The sequence below is a fragment of the Drosophila hydei genome, unplaced genomic scaffold (assembly GCF_003285905.1).
Source record: "Drosophila hydei strain 15085-1641.00,03,60 unplaced genomic scaffold, DhydRS2 tig00000001-arrow-pilon, whole genome shotgun sequence".
NCBI lineage: Eukaryota > Metazoa > Arthropoda > Insecta > Diptera > Drosophilidae > Drosophila > Drosophila hydei.
The window spans coordinates 3,066,779-3,087,126 of NW_022045643.1; the positions used below are offsets into that span (position 1 = coordinate 3,066,779).

The 20,348-nt window shown below is 41.2% G+C and overlaps 1 protein-coding gene across 2 annotated transcripts in view; it reads right to left on the reverse strand.

The window, feature by feature from the left end:
• Positions 1-3,679, reverse strand: part of LOC111592318 — a 64,336-nt gene extending 60,657 nt beyond the window's left edge. For both annotated transcript variants that reach the window (XM_023304435.2, XM_023304433.2), the window contains exon 1: positions 3,500-3,679. The gene's annotated coding sequence lies outside the window, so the exon portion shown is untranslated. The remainder of the gene's footprint in view (positions 1-3,499) is intronic.
• Between the last annotated feature and the right edge of the window lie 16,669 nt (positions 3,680-20,348).

Genomic DNA, 20,348 nt, shown 5'->3' on the forward strand with positions numbered 1-20,348 from the left:
ACTAGATAAGAGAAATTCTTTAAGAACCCAACTGGAATGGGCAAAGAACGGAATGTCTAGCAATCGCCCTTTGTGAGCTGTGCACGAACTTTGAGCCGTGTCTATGTTTTTTTCTTCTTTCATTTGAGCTGCTTGCGACTTCCGTCTTACAAATTTGTAGATTTTCAAAATGTTATTTGCAACACGTACGCGCAGAGGCCAATCAAAGATGGGTCTCTGTTGCTGCCTCGGCTGGCAAGAGGGGCGCAGAGGGGCAACTGCGGCGGCTGCGGCTGCGGCTGCGGCTGCTGTTTGACTCGTTTAATTCAAATTAGCTCGCTTTATAAACGAAGCCGTTGATGTCTCTGTCGATGAGCTGACACACAAGCATAGGCTTGATATATGCACACACATAGCCACATATATATATCTATATCTATATCTATATCTGTATATATAAGCATATAGAATTGCCTTGTGAATCGGCTTTTGGCTATGCCGCTTTGGTGTCTCCAGCGCTGGCTAATTTATGGCCACAGCGCCATTATAATTCTCACTCTGTGCTCTCGCTGTCTCGCTCTGGTCGGCGCTGTGGCCCTCTCTTTCTGGCCGTCTAATGCTTATTCAAATCGCCGTTTCGTTGGCAAAAAAATCTTGAACTCGGCTGGAACAGTTTGTCTGCCACGTCTAGACGCAAGGAAGCCTTCGCAAGCGGCTGCACTTGAACTTGAGACACCCCTACTTTTAATCTGTTTCTCTTTCCATTAGGGGTACTCCCCCGCCGCCCCCCGTTGGGCACATGTGAACGTTTGAACAAAACATTCATGAATGAAATGAGCTGAAGTTGAGTTTGTGGGGGGCGGCTTGGGAGGCGCATTGATAAGCAGCCGAGTATCGTTGTCGCCTTGTTAGGCACTCCAGCTGGAGACAGAGAGACAATCACACACACACACACACACACACACACACACTCGAGCAGCCAGACACCTTTTGTTTAGCTCTAGATCTTGATGTCTGGCTCATTGGGGTTGCTTAGTGGTTGCAGCCACACAGCGACTGTTGCTGCCACAGCCACAGCACAGCAGCCACAGCAGCTGCTGCTCGCTCCGTCTGCAACTATTGTCAAGCTTTTAATTAAAGACCTCTATTGGCATTTGTTAACTATTTGCTGCTGAGCTGGCTCATTTAAATGCATATAAATATATATATATGTCTATTAGGAGCTAAGCGCATGGCTCGCAGTTAATTGAAACTTTTGGCTTGTAGCATGTGGCGTATACTTAATAAAGCTTGCAGTTGGCTTCAACTCGATTCTGGAGTGGTTCAAGCTTCTGTGGTTAAGCTTCGTGCAGCACTCGGCTTAGGAGCTAATTGGCACGTGTCCCTGGCCACGTTACACTATCTGCGGCCCACTGCTTCTCGGGTCAGTTCTTAGTTCTTTGTTCTTAGTGTAACAAGGCCAAAAAGCTAATCTAATTGTGATATGTGGCCAAGTTCATGATGCTTTAAACGTGTAACAGCAGCTCGCAGCTGTGCCAAGACTTTTGCTAAATAATATTCTGCTAATTAAATTAACTTCAATTAGACTAGAGACAGAGAGAGACAGAGAGAGTGGGAGAGGGAGTAGTGACACGTTCTAATTGGAATAAAGTCAACTGTAAATGAACTAAAATATTATGGCTGGCAGCAATGGGAACTGTTGCATGATTCCACTTGGATTTTGTTTCGAGTAATTCCAATTCGAATTCGCTTTTTAAAACTTTTATGAGCTGCGAGCAAAAAAAACTTTTCACTTAATATTAATGTAATTCAATTGGAATACTGCGAGTATTAATAATTATATACTTTTACTTTAAACTTAAGCAAATCTTTAAAAATTTCACTTACAACATAAAAAAATTCTTGATGTAGTTCATAAAATTAAAATCAAATTAATTTATATATTATTTATAAAAGTTAAAAAAAGAAGAGTAATAAATTATAAAATTAATTATTTTTACATATAATTATAAATGAAAGGAAAACATTTTTTAATGTAAAACTTATATCACTTAAATTAATTAAATTAAATTATAAATATTTAAATTTATAAATTATTAAATAACAGATATATATAACAGATCTATATAAATTATAAATATTTAATTTTATAAACTGTTAAATAACAGATATATTCTAATTTTGTTATTGATTTTTATTATAAAAAAATTATAAATGAATTGGTAAATTATATTATGTTATTAGCAAATAATTGCATGCATTTTTATTTTTTAAATTTATTTTTAAAATTAAAAATTAAGTTTTAATACTTATTTAGTTTATTATGAAAAGAAGTAAGCAAAAATTAATGTAAATTGATTTGTTCCTGTTAAACAAATTTTACATAGTAGCGAGATTTGGTATTTAATTATAGGCTCTTATGTTTGAAGTGTATAAAATTTGTAATATATAATTTGTAATAATTATAGATAAATATAATTATTTGAGAACACAATATACTTGCGCTGACCATCAAGCTATTATTATTAAACAAGTCTGGCGACTAAAGCCTTTGCCCAAGACAACGAAACAAAGTTCAGACACTCGTCAGGTCTGTGAAGCCGGATCTTCATTGTTAACTTGTCCCAAAGAGAAGTCAACTGCCAAGATAGGTATAACTATATACATATATTTACTATTCCAATTGTTGATTATAAGACAATAGTAAAGAATAAATTAATTAAATTAAATAGTTTTTATTGGCAAGCAGAAAAAGTTAATTTTATAAAAATTCTGTTTTTATGTCAGACTTAAAGTCTGCCAAGAGCGAAAACAGCCGTCATATATATCATATCATGACTATGATTAAGCTCTGTCATATCTAACATCTTATATCATATCAACTATCGTTTGACTAACATTTCAATATATATTTAACTGCTCTGTTTACACTCTCAACAAATCGCCAAAGAAGTGAAGCTTAGAAAAGGTTATTTTGGAGCAAATTTACAGCTGACGGTGCAAAAGTTCGGCTCAGCTGAAATGTCATAGAAAGTCAAAGTTTTGCTTTGCCAAAAAAAGTTACTAAAAACAAAGCAAAGAGAGGCCACGCCCTTGCCAAGTGGGCTAAATGGGCCGTCATTCCATAATAGTTGTTGTTGCTCCAGTTGAAGTACATGAATTTATAATGTTTATATTTAAGCCAACATTAAGTAGCTTGTAACGCACACACACACACACACGCACACTGCCAATGTCAATAAGTTTCGTGTGCTTGTGTTGTTGCTTGTAATATGCCAGTTGAATTGTCAATTTATACAAAATGCAAACAAACATAAACTCAAATGGCAGAGAGACGAGAAAAGTTGTCAACTGTCAAATTTAATCATGGATATTATAAAACCAGGCTAGCAGCAAGCCAGATGCATGGCTAGCATAAGCGAAAAGCAGTCAAAACAAGAGCAAAGGCAAAAGCAAAACAATGCCAATTGCATCTAATTAGACTGGTGTATAAGACATCTAAAGCAACTCTTATATTTACCTCCTTCTGGCAAATGGCGTGCAGACGCTTCCGTTTCCGCTTGGCACAATATCCAATTAGAATTTGCAGCTGCGCAGGCGTCGCGTCCAATTTGAAGCACAACAAATTTCGAACTTTCGTTAAGATTTATATAAATCTTATATTATTATAATTTTTGCACTTTGTTATCAATTTGCACTGTTGAACAATGAATGCAACAAATTGTGTTGCACCAACCGAAACTTTGGCACTTTATCAAATTCTAAATCTATTTTAACTGTAAATGCAATTTGTTACTGAGGCTTAGGCAGCGGGAGCGAGAGGCACTTCTGGGCACAACACAACAGAAGATTATTAATAATTTTTACTTCTTTGATTTATTATTTTTTCTTATAAATTCTCGATCAATTTTTGTTTATTATTTTGGAATTTGCGAATTTCTCGTCATGTGCGAAAGACGAAAGAACAAAACGAGCGGCCGCGCCGAATTTTGTCGCACGAGCGCCTAAAATCAACTGACTCGAAACGCAGCGCGTCGTTTCACTCAAGCGCTCGGTTGGCGTTTGCTGCACTCAGTTGAGCGCTTGTCACTCACGGTTTGACTGCAACCCAGTTGCAATCGAACCAAACGCGGCCAGCCAACCAGTCTGGTTGGTTTTTGAATGTTCGTTTCGATTCGCGTCGTTCCGGCGCGCGCGCTCACAAACCTGTTCGCTCGCTGCGTTGAGTGCTGAGTGTAAACAGGTTTCGTTATGTTGCGAGCGCATTGCGCTTAATTACTCAATTATGCTGCCAACACTCAAAGAGCGACCCCAGCGTGCGTGCGAGCGAGATGCACTTAGAGTGTGTGAGTGAGTGCAATTTAGCGGTTATAGTTTAGAGATTTATTGTTTTATCTAGCTGAATTCACAGCTCGATGCAGCTGGAGCTATTTTCAGTTCATTACAATGTTGGAGCTGATTTTATTACATGCGCAGACAACGTTGTTACCTGGCCAAAGGATTCTCAACTCAGATAGAACAATATAAAGGCGTCAATTTGATGATCGTGTGAAATTCGGACTTTAATGAGCCACGTACCTGGCTGATCATTATACTTATACCTAAGGGTCAACGTGCGGGAAGTCTAAATTCAAAGACGCTTCCTCTTTCTATATGCACAACAACAACTAAATCCTTGAGCACTCATAAATATTTATGCGAACATTCGCAGCGCATGTTCTACGACTGTCCCAACACCCATTCCCATTTCCATTCCCATTTCTATTTCCATTTCCATTTCCATACCATTTTCATTTACCATTTTCATGCCCATTCCACGAACAACTCTTTCTCGCTCATTTTGCATCTCTCGTCAAATTCTTTAACTTGGCAATTTGTTACGGTACTTTTGCTATTTCACAGCTCCGACTCCCAGCTCCAGCTCCAGCTCGAGCTCCAGCTCCAACGCCAATGCCAACTCCGACTCTGCATTTATGCAAGCCAACGTTGTCGACAAACTTAAAGAAGATGCCGCATGGCCCGGCGAGCGAGCTGGTGTGTGTGTGTGTATGTGTGTGTGTGGATATTTGTGTGACAAGTGTCTTTCATTAGCATAAGTAAATCTTCTCGAATCCTCAAATTTATTTGTCAACACTTGACAATTTCATTGTTGACGCTGCAGGCGCAGCTGTAAACGAGACTCGAAACTCCGAGCGGCGAGCTGCGAGCTGCGAGCTGCGCGCTCCGAGTCTTGGATAACAAATCATGATTTCTGTCTTGCATGTCATTTTGGCATGGCCCAACTTCCACTCTGCACTCAGCCCCAGCCGCTCCAAGACAATGGCATTGGCCATTGGTCAAAAGGGAGTCCGAGCCGTTCAACTCCAACTACGGCTTAAATCAGAGACAAATATTTGCCCACAAGCAGACAACATTAGCTTTGCTTTAAGCCCTTTTCGGTTTTTGCCACTCGAAAGCAATGTGTAAAATTCAGGATAAGATCTTGACTCATAAGCTCTAATAAGTGTTCAAAAGGTTAGTTACAAATATTGGAATATCGAATTTAGCTCACGCTTGAAAGAAGTTTCAAGTGTAAAATTTGAAATCATTTCAGAATATGTCTTCAGAGTCTAGCTAGAATAGAGTATGGGTAGCATGAATATGGAGAGCCATTTGGTCAATTCTCTTCATTCATATACTCCTTTGTAAGCAGCAAAGTTTTTGCATACCTTGACTTCACTGTACTATCAACATTTTCATTAGAACTAACTTAATACATTATATATATTAACTATATATCCGAAATTATTATTATTGAATTTTTTTATTTATTAATTTTTTTTTTACATTTAATGTTTTATTATTTTTAATTTATGTTATTTAATTGTGCATTTTTTAATTATTTATTTGTTTTTTTTTTTATATGTATTTTTTACCCACTTTTTTATATTTTTTTATATAAATATAAATAAATAAACTTATATCTATTTTTATATATTTTTTTATTTTTTTATATTATTTTTTTATATAAATATATTATTTAAAATATTTTTCCCCTTGTTTTGCTCTCTTTAATGCTTCCAGATGAAACTCTTTTTTATTGGAACTTTCTAAAGAAGTTTTTTATTTCGCAATTTTTTCCTTATTGGCTATATAAATATATATAACTGTATATATATATATAATTACAGCTGCCTTTCACTCGCCGTTTTTATTGTATTATGACGCTTAATAATGCGGCATTAGGCATTGAATTGGCTTGAACGTTGGCCATGGCTAATTGCTGCTGTGCTGATGGCTCCTCCGCTTGCCCCAACTCCCCAACTGCCTCTCTACTACCCAAATTGGCATCTGCTCTGGCTGTTTTGGCCAAGGAGGCGTTAAATTCGACAGCTTGGGCCTTTCTTATCGCGCTTATCTGCGCAGTGTCAACGACGTCGTCAGCGTCAGCGTCAGCGTCGGCGTCGCCTTAGCCTTTTGTTGTTGACCATAACCGTGACTCTAGCCACGGCATTATGGCCAACACACCATTACCAACAAAAGCCATTGCCATTCATTAATAGCTCTGCGGCTTTTGTCTGCTGTCCACGGCATCATCTTTGAGCAACGTTTTCGGCATGCCTCATGCGGCATGCGGCAAGTGTTCATAATACTCATAATCTCAAATTACTGCAAATTTTCGCAGCTCACCTTTATTATTATGTATTTTCCCTTCCTTTCTATGCTTTGGCTGCAAGTCTTGCATTATTTTGATTGTTGAGCATTTTATTATCATGTCAATAAGCCGGTCTTTTATGCCACCTAATGTATCTGTTATGCTGCACACACACATACACACACTCACATGCACATAGAGTCGTATCTTAACGCATTTCCGCCATGTACAACTTGTTGCAGCATCCCCCTTTTAAGCCTTGCACCTGCCCCTCGCTATCCGCGGCGATTACCGTGTGGACAGGTGCGCGCTGAAGGCCATTGAAAAGCGTTTGATAGCGGCCAAGACAGTGGATGTATTTTATGATTTGTTTCTGCCAAACACAAGCTCGCATGTGAGGAAATGTAAACGCCGCTGGAGAAATACTTAACTCTATCTGAAAGTTAAGCATCTATATATAAATATTTATTTATATATTTAAAAGCGTTTGCACCGACTCAGCACTGACTGATCGATGCACTGAGGCAACTAGTTGCATGCATGCCAGGCAGCATGTGTGCATATATGTGCAGCTATGCATGTATGCATGTATGTGTGAATGCATGTATGTATGCATGTATGTATGCATGTATGTATGAACACATTTATGTATGAATGCATTTATGTATATTCATGCATGTAAGCGTGCGTACAGGTATGCATGTATGTACATATGGATGTACGTATGCACGTATGTATATGTATGCATGTATGTAGGTACGTACATGTATGTACGTATGTATGTATATGCTTCCATATATATATGTAGATAGGTAAGCATACACACTTCCATATACTTATGTACACGCACCTACAATAAACATACATTCTCTAATGCCCAAAGTGGAGCTGCCTTCTATGCGATTCTCATAATCAAATCATAGCTACGCATATATATATAAATGCTAACCCAGCTTCCGTTACGCTGTGCTACCTATTCAACTGCTTGACAACGCCCTTCTTTACGATTCTCATAATCATTTATCATAGTCCAGCTGAGCAACTAATCAATTTCATAGTTAACTCAATGTGTCAGTCCATATCGCACCTTGGCCATTAGCCGATCCTAAATGCTGTTCAAGCACTCGAGGCACCTGTTCCAAGGCATTTGCTTTGACAAACCCCAAGCCAAATTGGGATTGCGACAATTGCTTTGTGTACATACATCATACAGAACTTTAATTGTGCCTGGCACTCAATCTTTCAATCACGCCCGTCCGCCGTGCTGCAGTTGCAACAACAAGTTGCCCGACTACAAGCCGCGTTGCATGCAGCCACGCGGATTACATGCGGCTGAGTGAGCGCGGTGAAGGACGACGACGCATGCAAGTCAAGGCGAGGCAAGGCAAGGCAATATAATCTATATAATCATAAGAGTGGACCATGTTGTAACATAGCCAGCACAAGCTGAAGTAGAAGAAGAGCCACTGCCCCTGCCTCTTGACTCGCCCCGCCGCACGCATTTGCGACATGTTGTCAACTCGAATTGCGTTCGACTGATTGAAGGCAGGCCCAACCCAGTCGTCGAGGCCGGCACAGCGACAAGTTGATGGCCACATAGCCATAGCCAAAGCCCTGGACATGGACAGTGGTGCTTCAAAGATACAAAGTAGGCAAGAGTCCAAGTGGTCCATGACTTAAAAGTGAGCCACAGACAGGTTTCTCGTCTTGGCTTTAGCATTTCGGGTAGGCGTTGCAGATTGATCAACAGAGCTGGCCGGAGACGTCGCGACATTTGTCTAAGTCGCTGCCTTGTTTACGTTTGCGCTTTGCAGCGTCATGGATGAGCTGTGCAGCTGGGCTGAGCAGGCAACCCAGGCAGCCCAGGCAGCCCAGGCAGATGCGGCTGCCACATCCACATCTATAAGTTTGCCTCGTACAAACATTTCAAGTAATTTCGCCATCAATCTTTCACTTTTGCACTCGTTTCGGACAGGGCCCATGACCTTGTCCTCATGTCCTCTGCCCACTCACTCAACCTGAACCTGTGCGCTTCTGCATGCGTACAGTTTATTTTGATCTTGGTGTCTCCACGATTTGCATAACTTGTCATCTTCAGCCGACGAACAGGAGGAGTCGATCAGGAGGGGGAGTAGCCCCAGCACAAGGCAGAGTTCATTGTCAGTATCAATAAATATCAACGCGCTGAGCGACAACTTCTTTTCATTGCCCCATGCACAAGGTAGTTGTTGCATCCTCAACCACAGCGTCAGCGTCAGCGTCATCCACATCCACATCCACATCCTCTCATGTTGATGCCGAGTGGCACTGATGAGGCCATCGTATGTCAGCAGCAGTTTTTCGTGTGGCGGTTAACATTTTGCTATTTTATGAGCACTGATATAAATGATCTTTTAATTAATATCACTTTAGATAGAGCAGCAGGAGTGGAGGCCAGCCGTAACGAACGCGAACCAGAACGCGAATGCGAACGCGAATTGATGGAGCATTCTTATTATGCAAAGTGATGTTTACGATTATGCATTGGGATCGGAGTCAAATGCAACGTCAACAAGCGCTTGGCCAATTGTCTCAGTCGTCTGGCTCTTAAATAGCTTTAATGACATCCCAGCCCATGGATTAGGGCTTAAAACTGGCTCTCAGCTAGGCTCGCTCGTCTCTAGCTGGTCTCCACTCTGTGCCTCATGTGACCAGTCAATGATAATCGGATCAGATTACCATTCTGATAATGTTAAAAGCTTTTTGCAATTTGCCATACAAATTGTTGTTGCTCTCGCTGCGAGTTATTTTGCACTTAGCCAAGGACGTACGCATATCGGACAGATCCTGCCTCCATATGGAAATAGAACATTAATTCCACCCAAAATGCGCCAATCAAATGCTTTTATTTTGGGACACGACTGAGCACTTGAGCTGAAAGAAGTTGGCAGTTGGTCAAAGTTAACAGATAAGAGCTATGGCACGATATAAGGAAACTGGAAACGTCTGTGATTTATGCTCGAAAGGAGATAAGCGAAACACTTTCATAGAAGGGAATGCTAGGAATATGTGTTAAAAGATTAATGACGCGCTTTAAAGTAGAATATACAGAATAGTAGAAGTCATAAGATAAAGGATCTTAACAATTTGAAGATTTTATATATAAAGATTATAGATTATCTATAGATTAAAGACATTCATATGTATACCAGTTTTAGTAGTTGAGATGTAACTTGAAAGTGAAATGAAGACCTAGGCTATATAGATAGCATATATGCTAAAGATTAGTATTAGTATTAGTGTCAGCATTAGCATTTGTATAATCATGAGTAGTACTATTATTATAGAGCATTAGCATTTATTGTACTTTTAGTAGTAGCTTCAGCATCAGCATCAGCATTAGGATCGGCATCAGTATTAGTATTGATAAGTATTAGCCTTCTCATTAGAATACGCTTTATCATGAGTAATCAATAATTATATTACATAGCATCATTTATCATTAGCACGATTTTTATGTATAATCTATATAGTCTATAGTTTATGACATATATTTGTAACTCAAAACTAACTGTAAACAACCTTATGCGTTCCCACTTTTTCGCGCTTTTAAAGCTCATCTATCTAGTTCGCTTACAGTCCTGGCCACTCGGCTATGGCCAAGTATCTGTTGTATGTACAGCTCGTGTGATAAGATCGCATTGGTAATGTTAATGGTATGGAAAGCGGCGGCGCTACTTGCTGTCGGTGCCTTGCACATTTCGGAAAATGAAGTCATTAAATGCTATTACAAAGCGTAATTGTTCACAAATTATGCCTCTCGCATTCCACGGCATAGACAGGAACCCGACACTTCCTCCAGATAGTCGTCGCATACACCCTACAGACACAGAGAAGTGTATGACTCCGACTCCGACTATGACTATGACTATGTATATACACACGCCCCAGCAATGTGCATTTACACCACTTAGCTATCTTAATTATAGGCCCAGAGTGCCACATCAACTGCACACGCTTTCTTTCAGTGTAGGCTAGGGTGAGGTGAGCCAAGCCAAGCTCTTTGTGCACCTGTCATACAGAAATGAGTGTGCGAATGAGTGACACTTGCCCCAGTTGCCACTAAAAAGGCAGAAGAATTAACATATTTATTATAACAACTGAACACCACGGAAAATGCTTCCAATTTGGCGAACAATGCGCAGCGCATATGAAATTCCAGTTAATATACAATTTATTACGCATCATCGTTGGCATTTAGGCAGAGCTGCACGGCTCCGGCGGAGCCCTCTTCATGTTGAACTCTCAACTGTGACGCGAGCGCCTCGTAAATTGAATTATTTGCCCGATATACCCTGTAGATTCTTATTTTTGCCAACTCATCGCACAGAAGGCAAAAGTCATGTGAACTTCCTGACCAAACCCCCGGCGCACATACACTCAACGAACCAGCGAGCTGGCTGGCTGGATGGCTGGCGGAAATTGTGTCATGATTATAGACTAAAGCGCCTATTTAGTTACGCCTTATTATTTCCTTTGGCTTGTCTGCTCCTACATGCACCAAATTGAATTGAACTCAGCCTAATTGAAGTTGTGTGTGGAAATGACTTGGAATATTTCTGGCCTGAGCCCTTCAACTCGCGTTCTCGCTCTCAACTATCACTGCGTTTGGGGCTCATTAAAGTTCATTCGGTTTCGATTCGTTTGTTCTCTGAGCGCATTAGTGGCCGGAGATCTTATTCTTTATGAAATGGAGGCATTTACTAGACCCTACGAGCAATTTGAGGCTCTTAATTAGGCAGCATATTGGACTCGACTTTGATTGGCTCTCGTGCACATGCTCAAGTCGCTTTGGGTAACATTAAATAATGTTAGCTAATAGTAACTCTGATAGTTTCTATAGAGAATCAAATAGATCTTCATCAACAGACATATGTTTCTATTCCATCCATAGTTCAGCTCAGACATAATTTCCATACTCCATGTTGCATATTAATCATTGCATATGAGGCAATAAGCATTTATATGGCAGTTGACTGCGGCTGCTGTGGGCATCAATTAAATACTTTTGGCTACCGGTTAGAATCTTTCAAAACGGCACATTGTCTTAGCCAAATTAAAGTTTACTCAGCTGGCGAAGTTGTTGACCGTTGCAGGAGCTGGTCTTAGGTAGCCAGGTAGCCAGGTAGCCGACACCTGAGTTGAATTTTAGTTTTGCGCATGCGGAAGCGTTTTTCGCGTCATTTTTCATGCTGAAATTTAATAAAGAAAATTAATTTGTGGACATTTGACTCGAGGCGAGACAAAAACCGCGCTCACCATTCAGATTCAGTCTCCCATAGCCAGGTACCCACTCTTCCTCTCCATCTTAGTTTGCGACTGCGTCTGCGTCTGAGACTCCTCCTGCGACTACTCAAACTGCACGCAGACTTTGATCGATGGCACTCACGATGCTGCAGGCGAGTGAAGCTCCAAACGACGACAATTTCAACGGCTGTTGCAGCAGTCGGGAATGCAACATGGTCGCTACATGTGTCGCTAGGCCGTGGCCTATCATTCAGAGGAGGGAAGAGAGCCCAAGCGAGCGCAACACAAGGCGACGCAAGAGCAATGCAGTTACAGGACGCAGGGCTGAGCTGCAGCTCGTCCTGTGTGCCGCATGAGTTGCAAGTTAGCGCAATTAATTTATTTCAACACGAATTTAACTCTCATCGTGTGCTGTCTGAGTGCTCGCTCCTCACTTCATTTCATTTCCCAGTGCGTTTTACATCATTTTTATTAAGGCAACAGCATCGAGACTTCACAAACTCCTTCATGCCCTCCTCCTCCCTCAGCCGTGATGCGTGTGCGCATTTGTCAGTCGGTTCAGCATTGTAAAAATTGTAAAAATTTTGTCGTTACCTTATCTAAATATGGCCATTGCATATAAAGACTTGGCATACGTTGTTGTTGCCGTTGTCGTCGCATTGGTTTGTCCAGCTGCTCTCGCCGCAGGATTCACCGATGCGATTTGCCAGCGTCTCTGGCTCCTCCACATCTGATGCTGCGTCACTCATTTTTGCACAGTCCATTAGTTCGCGGATGCAGTCAGCTCTGAAGGTTGTATGTACTTGTTGTTGTTCCTCTGGTTGTCGGTCCTCTACCGGTTTGACAGTCGCTCAGCGAGCAGGTCGCGAAAAGCCAAGCTGCAGCTCCATTAGCTGCCCCTGGTGCAAGGTAAACGCTTGTTTTCATTGCGGTTCCCGCGTTTATTTTAAGCTCTACTGGGCGCGTCCTAGTGCATGCAACCAACTAGAGCCAGCTCCCTTCATTTGTATGTAATTTTCGGTTATGCGAAGTAATTTGAGATCGCGCCACACGCGCCGCTTTTAATGACTTCATTAAATGCTCTGGCCGGCAAGAAAAAAATCAAACTAGTTTAACAACAGCTAGTACAACAGTCAAGTAAACATCATCAACATCAGACGTTGCTAGTCCAGTCCAGTCTAGTCCAGTCCGGTCGTGGTCCTAGTCCAGCGTAGTCCGAAGCACTACTACTTCCGATGATGACTTTAAAATGATTCCTTTAGGGCATCTTCTGTTACTTTGCACTCGAGCCGAGTTGAGGGCAACCGAAATGAGAAATGTCTTTGCTAGACCACCTTGAATAGAAATGAATTCCTTTTGGCATGAGTAAAAGTATTCGTAAGCCAACATTTGTATTAGTGTTAGTGAACTTTGGAAGTTATTTGCAGCTGCTTATGTTTAGCTATGCCTGTGTTTTGCCTGTATATGTAAAAGCTCTTAAATCAGTGCATGCAACACAAACGTACAACATTCCAGCATTATTTTTGGCATTTTAGTTGGCTAGAAATCTCTTTCATTGTAGCTTCTGTCATGAACCTGCTTAATGGCTTAAGATGTGTGGGGAATGGACGTTCGTCACTTTGTAAAATGTAAATTTTTGCAGTGTCTGCGATGAGTTTGACTAAATTCCAAATGGCGCTCTCTATGCAAAGGGAACTGGACACAAAAAAGAACTTCAGATATAGTATGAAATAAACTGCGTATGTAGCATGAATAGCTGGCAACAGGAGTTGAGTTGAAGTTGATGCTGGGGCTGAGGCTGAGGCTGAAGCTGCCGTTGTCCATTTACCGGCACAGTCGTTACTCATTCTCAGGGCCACGGACGAGGACGTGGATGGATAATTATGACGTTGCAACAATTCCAGCATGCAACATGCAGCAGCAGAGAGCTTAGGAGACGGGCGACTGTGACTGTGACTGCGACTGTGCCCAAGTGACAGTGCAACATGATTGCTCTCGGGCTCGCCACATGCCACATTTATCATTCGTCGAAACGTTGAAAAATTAGTCATTCCTTTATTTTACACCCAAATGCCGAGAGCTGCCTCCCGGCCGCCCAAAAACCAGTCCGTAGACCAGAGCAAATCCTTCTTGCATTACTTGCCACAACTTGCCACATACTTGGTGACCAGAGCGAGCCCGACTCCACAGTCGACAGTTGCCAACGTTGTTGTTGTCCATCGTCTCCCTGCAACAACATGCAAATGACTCTTTTAATTTTTATGAATTTCTCTGATTACGAAAATTGCTTCTGGGCTTTTGGCCGCACCAGAGAGGCACCTTGAAGGTGGGTTGCTGCTGCTGTGGTTGTTAGGCAGGCGCGCATGATGCATTGCGCATCTTCATTAGTCGACGCTGCTCCAATGTCACACACACACATAGCCACATGCATGGGTGTGCTCGAGTCTAGGCCATCATTTTTAGGCCCAGTTTAGACAGTTGGTTGTGGAAATCGCTGCCGGCCTTTTACCTGCTTTGGCTTGCTTTGGCCGCTGCTGTGCGATCAGTGTCCATGTTTGCGTTCGCTGTCGCATGTTTTACTGGAGCACATATACACTCACACACATGTTCTGGCGGATCAGCTTGGCTCATTGGCGCTCAGATCGTGGGCTCGAATGGAAATTACAAACGAATAAATCATTGAGTACGCTCCTTGGCCTGCAGTCAGCCCACATCCACTTGGCGCTGGGTTTGCGCCCGCTGCCAGCTCACAAAGGTACTGTAATTAGTTGGAATTGTAATTCATGGCGCGATTAGATAAAGATCGGCTGCCAATTAGTAACGCACCAGGCCGTGAATAATATTGGATGACAAAAGTGCATCAAATTGGCCCGATGGCTATTTTCGTTTGTAATCTGAGCAGCCCGTGGAATGTTCAATAATGAATAATCACGAAGCGTTAACTTCTGTGTGAATGGCTAGTTGTAGAAGAAGAAGAAGAATTTGCAGTATTGAATCGAAAAGGACGAAACAAATTATGGCATCATTTTGACAATTAAGTTTTAGTTAGCTTGGTGAATGGCACAAAGTTGAAGAGGAAGCACTTTATTTCTACCAATGCGACTGTTACACTACGAAATCATTTCGTCCGTTTCTCAGCCAATCTCAGCCAATTAGATTCTATCGACTGCAATCGGCTTGTCCACATTTTCAGCTGGTTGCCAATTGGGCCGCAACTTGATTTCAATAAAAATCCATTTAATTCGACATTTGTGGCCCGAAAACAAAAGCAACAAGAAAAAACAGTTGTCGATTAGCTGGAGCGTTTTTGGCAGCCGGCTGGCGGCGTTTGAACTGTGCGCCTCGTGCGGGTGCTGGCCCCAAAGTCCAATTGGGATTGTGGCAGAGGGTGGAGCGGCTGCAGCAACTGCGTCGCGGTTTCATATAAATCTCTCGTTGTAATTGCCGCGATAAGCGCAGTGGCCGTAAAAGCGGCGGCCTCTTAAAACCGGTGGCCAAAGCATCGAACTGTTGCTACCAATATATATGTATATATGTATATATATTGGGCCAAACTACATAAATATCGCGTGAAATGCATTTGCGGCCGATAAATTTGGCAATGGCTGCTGCAACGGCGATAATCAACGCAATTGCAATCGATTTTGGCGTAATTTAGGTACGGCTTAAGTGGCTTTTGGCCAGGCTAACAAGCGGCACTGGACACCTTGATTGAAAATATCGCTGCCGATCTGCATGTGTACGAGTGAGAGTGTATGTGTGTGTGTGGGCCAACACCTAAACAACAACAGAAACAATAGCAACAATTTATATCAAACTGCGTTGATCGTACGAAATTGTTGTTAGGCAAACTACCGTTAAACTCACTTTCACAGCGGGCGGCCCGTGGCGTGTAGAGTGTGGAGTGAATCCCGCTAAAAATTACTCATACGCAACGCATTGACCCCAAACCGACAGCGCAGAGGTCGCGGCTGCAGTCACCTTCAGTTGCAGTTGGCCGTTGGCCGGCACTCGAACCTGCCGTTCGTTCAATCGTTCGTTCATTCCCCGTTTCATGCCGCCCCGTTCCGTGCCGCTGATTAATTACACCGCCCGCTGTGCGAATTCCTCAATAAAAATCATAATTTCGTGTTTGCGGCCGATGGCCAAAATGATGATTGTTGCCGCATTTATGTAAGCCACGGCTTATTAGCTGCACGAGCTGCCATCTACACAACAGCTCACTTGGTCCCCCTCCTCCTCCCTCTCCCCTACTGCCTCTTGTCCCGTGCCCCAGCTACCCCGCTGCCCCGCAGCGCATGCAAAGTGTAACGAATTTTTGATTGAAACTTTAAAATACTCGTTAGGAGGGTTTCCTCGTCGTTGCGCGTGAGTTTATCTTTTGATTAGATTCGTTAGAGTTTGTATTGGCCTTTTGTAACATAAAATTGGGCAGCTACATTGGACTCTGTGCGTGTGTGTGAGTATGAGTGTGTGTGTGTGTTTGTGGCACTCTTTTTGCCTGAATGGAGTCATTATTCACAATTTAGTAACACTTGATTTGCGTTTGGCATTTACTATATACCAAACATACACTACAAAGTGTATATACTTTTGCTACTTTTTATATTAAAAGTATGTTATGAAGGGGCATATTGGTTGTGTGCAGGTGTATGTAACAGTCAGAAGTAAGGTCGTAATGAGCTTTACAAGTTTAAATTTGCAGATCTTTGCCATGAATTTGACATTTTTGACATATTTCAGGAAACATTTCGAGCCCACAATCGATCCAATGTTAAGAATGTTTAGAGAAACATCTGTATTTTAGGGTATCTGCTAGTCGTTCAAATTCACAATAATCGTCTTATTTGTATTTTAGCTATCTGCTGATGCCGAGCATACATGAAAAAAGATACATATTTCAGTTATAAAAAAGATTTTTTTAATGCAAAACATTTTAGTTATTTTTTATTTATTTTTTATGCATAGCTCGACTTTTGAATTGACCCACTTAGCAGAGAGTTTTATTCAGACAGCTTGTTAATTATAAGATATATTTTAAGCGTTGCTTTACCAATTAAAAATATTTATTTACCAAAAATCAACATGCCCCAAAAATGTCGTGAAAGTTTACCACCAGATATATATATATATATATATATATTTATATATAAAATTATTGTTGTCATCAAAATGAAAATGAATAAAAGCCTCTCGCTGTTGCTGTCGCTGTTGTTGCACGTGGCACTTCTAATTAAGACACCGCAACAGATTTCCATATGTGTCAGTTCGCCCAAAATATCATATATATATGTATAATCCCATCTGTAGAATGGATAAGTTATTGCGTTTGTGTGCAAGCCCAGCATGATGTATTCAGAAATCATTAAGAGTTCGCATCTTGGGCCCAGCTCAGGAGCTGAGCGACTCGACTGGTGAAAGGTGCAACCAGGTTGAGCAGTGCGATCCACATATCTGACAAAGTGAACCGAAAAATTGCTTTGACGTTGCGTCAAAATTTCACACTTTTGCTCGAGATAAAAGCCAAGCAGAGTCGATGACGAACTGCGGCAGCAGCAGCCACAGCAACAGCAGCAGCAGCAGCAGTAAATGCGCCGCATTCTCCAAATATTTGACATATGCATTCAGACTTTACATCATTAAAAAGAGTGTTAAGTGCAGCATGCAGCCGAGACAGGGCAGCAGCTGAGTCGAGCCTGAGTCTGAGCCTGAGTCTGATTCCCAGTCTCAGTCGAGTCGAGTCGAAATTAGCATACAAGCCGCGCTTTTGCCATAATTTGCATATAAAATTAGCGCAACACTTTGGCCGCCTCCTTGCGCCTGCTCGCTGCTGGTGACACTTGGCAAGGCAACTCCACTGGCTGCTCATTTAGCGCCTTGCATACGCTGATTGGTTGTACACACAGAGTTGGAGTTGGAGTTGGAGTCGAAGTTGCAGCTGGAAGCTGTGCGCTATGATAATTAAGCTGAGGAGAAAGGGAGCTCAAGTACTGCTGCACTTGTTGCAGCAATTTGCATTGCCGCAGGCCTTAATGACTCACACATTCTATCAGCCCGGCCATATATACATAAACATATACTTACATACATATACATATATATGTGCATATAAAGTATATGTGTATATGGACAGTTGCGGCGCCTTCACGGCAATTAGCAGCCGGCAAAAGTTTCGTTGCCTGATTAGTCACGCCTCACTGTACAGCAACATTCCCTGAAAAATAGACATCCATAAATAACATCGAAATACCGAAAACGAAGAAGGCAACAAAAGATAGAGCTGCGTACTTAGAGCTATCCGCATTCCCTTTTCCAGCAGAATTTCTGAATAATCTCTTGATTTTGCTTCTCATAACTTTCATGCGTGAAAATGTTAAAGGTTAATAACAATGCTCTTTAATTTGAGAATGTGGCAATTATACATTTTAAATATGTATAAAATATCTACAAATTAAACATTGTTTTAAGCATTTCTGTTAAGATGAAATATGAAACAACTCAGCTCTTAGGCTGTAATAAGTCTTGTAAAATATATAACAGCAACAGCTACCTATGAAAGCAATATGATATAGCATATAATAAGTATATAATAAATAAAGAAAGATCTTAGTAGATTTTAATGACTGAGCTACTAGAGACATAGATCTAAGGCAAGAGTGGACATAGTTCTTTTAATGCCGATCAAGCATATCTATCTTATCTTCCTTGGCCTACACATGCTATAACCAATTTATAATAAGCTCGACAAGCGCATAAAAGGCAAAAGGAATTTCGAATTAATTGAGTGAGAGAAGCGCATAGAAACGATAACCAATTAAAATGGTAAAAAGTTATTATATAAATGGAAATTGATTGGGGAATAAACAATAAACGTGCATAAATTCTTGATGCTGCGATAGATGCTTGAATTTAAATTGAAAATTGTAAATTTACACAATTATTGATTTCGCTTTTACGGTACTTATCCGCTTCATAATTATCTTGTTGGATTGGGAACGCAGGAAGCCTTCTGGATGGATCACTAAATCAATGCAAGTCATAAACTGCAATATGCTTTTTAATTTATAGAATATATATATATATATATGTATATATATAAATTCGTATTGAGAGTAATAAAAGCTGTAAATAAATAAATTGGAAATTTAAAAATAAATATTTATTTACATATAATTGCATGTCAGGCATGGAAATTAATGCGATTGCAGTTTATGACAAGCGATTAAAATTTAAAATGACAACATGAGCGAGTGGAACGGACGAGCGGCGCAGGTGAGGGCAGGTGGAGGCGGCTGCTGGCTCGAGCTCTGACTTGGTAGCTAGCCAATAACTCGTTGCACTTACAATGGGGTTTAGAGAGGCTTTAATTATGCAGAAGTGTTTTAAATTGGCCGCTGGCTGCATTCGACTTTAGTCGCATTGGCAGTGGCAGTGGCTCAATTAAGTAGCACAGATGCCATAAGCCGATAGCTTGTTTTACTCAAGACTGACATTCAGATAGGGTTATCTATAGCCACAGCTACTGCACACGAAGAAAATAGAAGTTGACACTCGAAGTGGCCCGAAAAATGGAAGCGTTAAAGAGAAGTTCGAATAGTGCGGCTCGTTCGAATGGTTCATTAGTCAAACGTTAGGTGACAATCAGATAGGGCCTTGGGCCGTGGTGGCACCTGCGCCTAGCTGAGAATTGGGGACAGTCTACAGCCTGCAGCATTCCCATGTCAACAAGAGACAAACCAGCTGCTTATCAGCGCTGATAGATTGTGGGACCCATGGAGAAAGTCGCGGCCACGCGAAGGGCACCGCAGCTCCGCAGCCCCGCCGGCTTGGATCTGGAAGGAAGATCGCCCGCGGCGCGATAAACACCCAAACAAACGCATGAATTACAACAAAAAGGCAAAGTGTCAATAAAATTGCGTAGATTATTGCAGGCGAGCTCATAAAATTGTTTACAATCCTCCCAGACCAGCCTGCCCGGGCGACTGTCCATTCAACTGCCAATTTCCTGGTGCGTGTCGTAGACCAACTTCAACTTCAACTCCCAAGTCCGGAGTCCCGAGTCTAAGATACATGTGCCTGCCGGCATTGTCCACAGTTGCCTTTTTTTATATGTTGTATATGAATTTATTAAATAAATGCATTACGCTATAAAAATGCTGAGAAAGAAAGCAATACTAAGTCCAAGCCGGCGTGTGCATACGCTAGCAGATCTTAGAAAATAACTATAAACTAAATATTAAATATCAATTTATTTTCCTTACGAGTTTTTCTTAAGAAATATTGTTATATATTTCCATATATAATTATTAACTAGAACTGACTTGATATTCTTTTAATTAAGAATTTGTTACTTACTACAAATTTCTTTTAAAAAATCCCTGTTTTTTTAAGAGAAGCTAAAGGTCTCTTTTTTTTTTATTTTCTTTATAAATATCTCTGTAGCTAATTT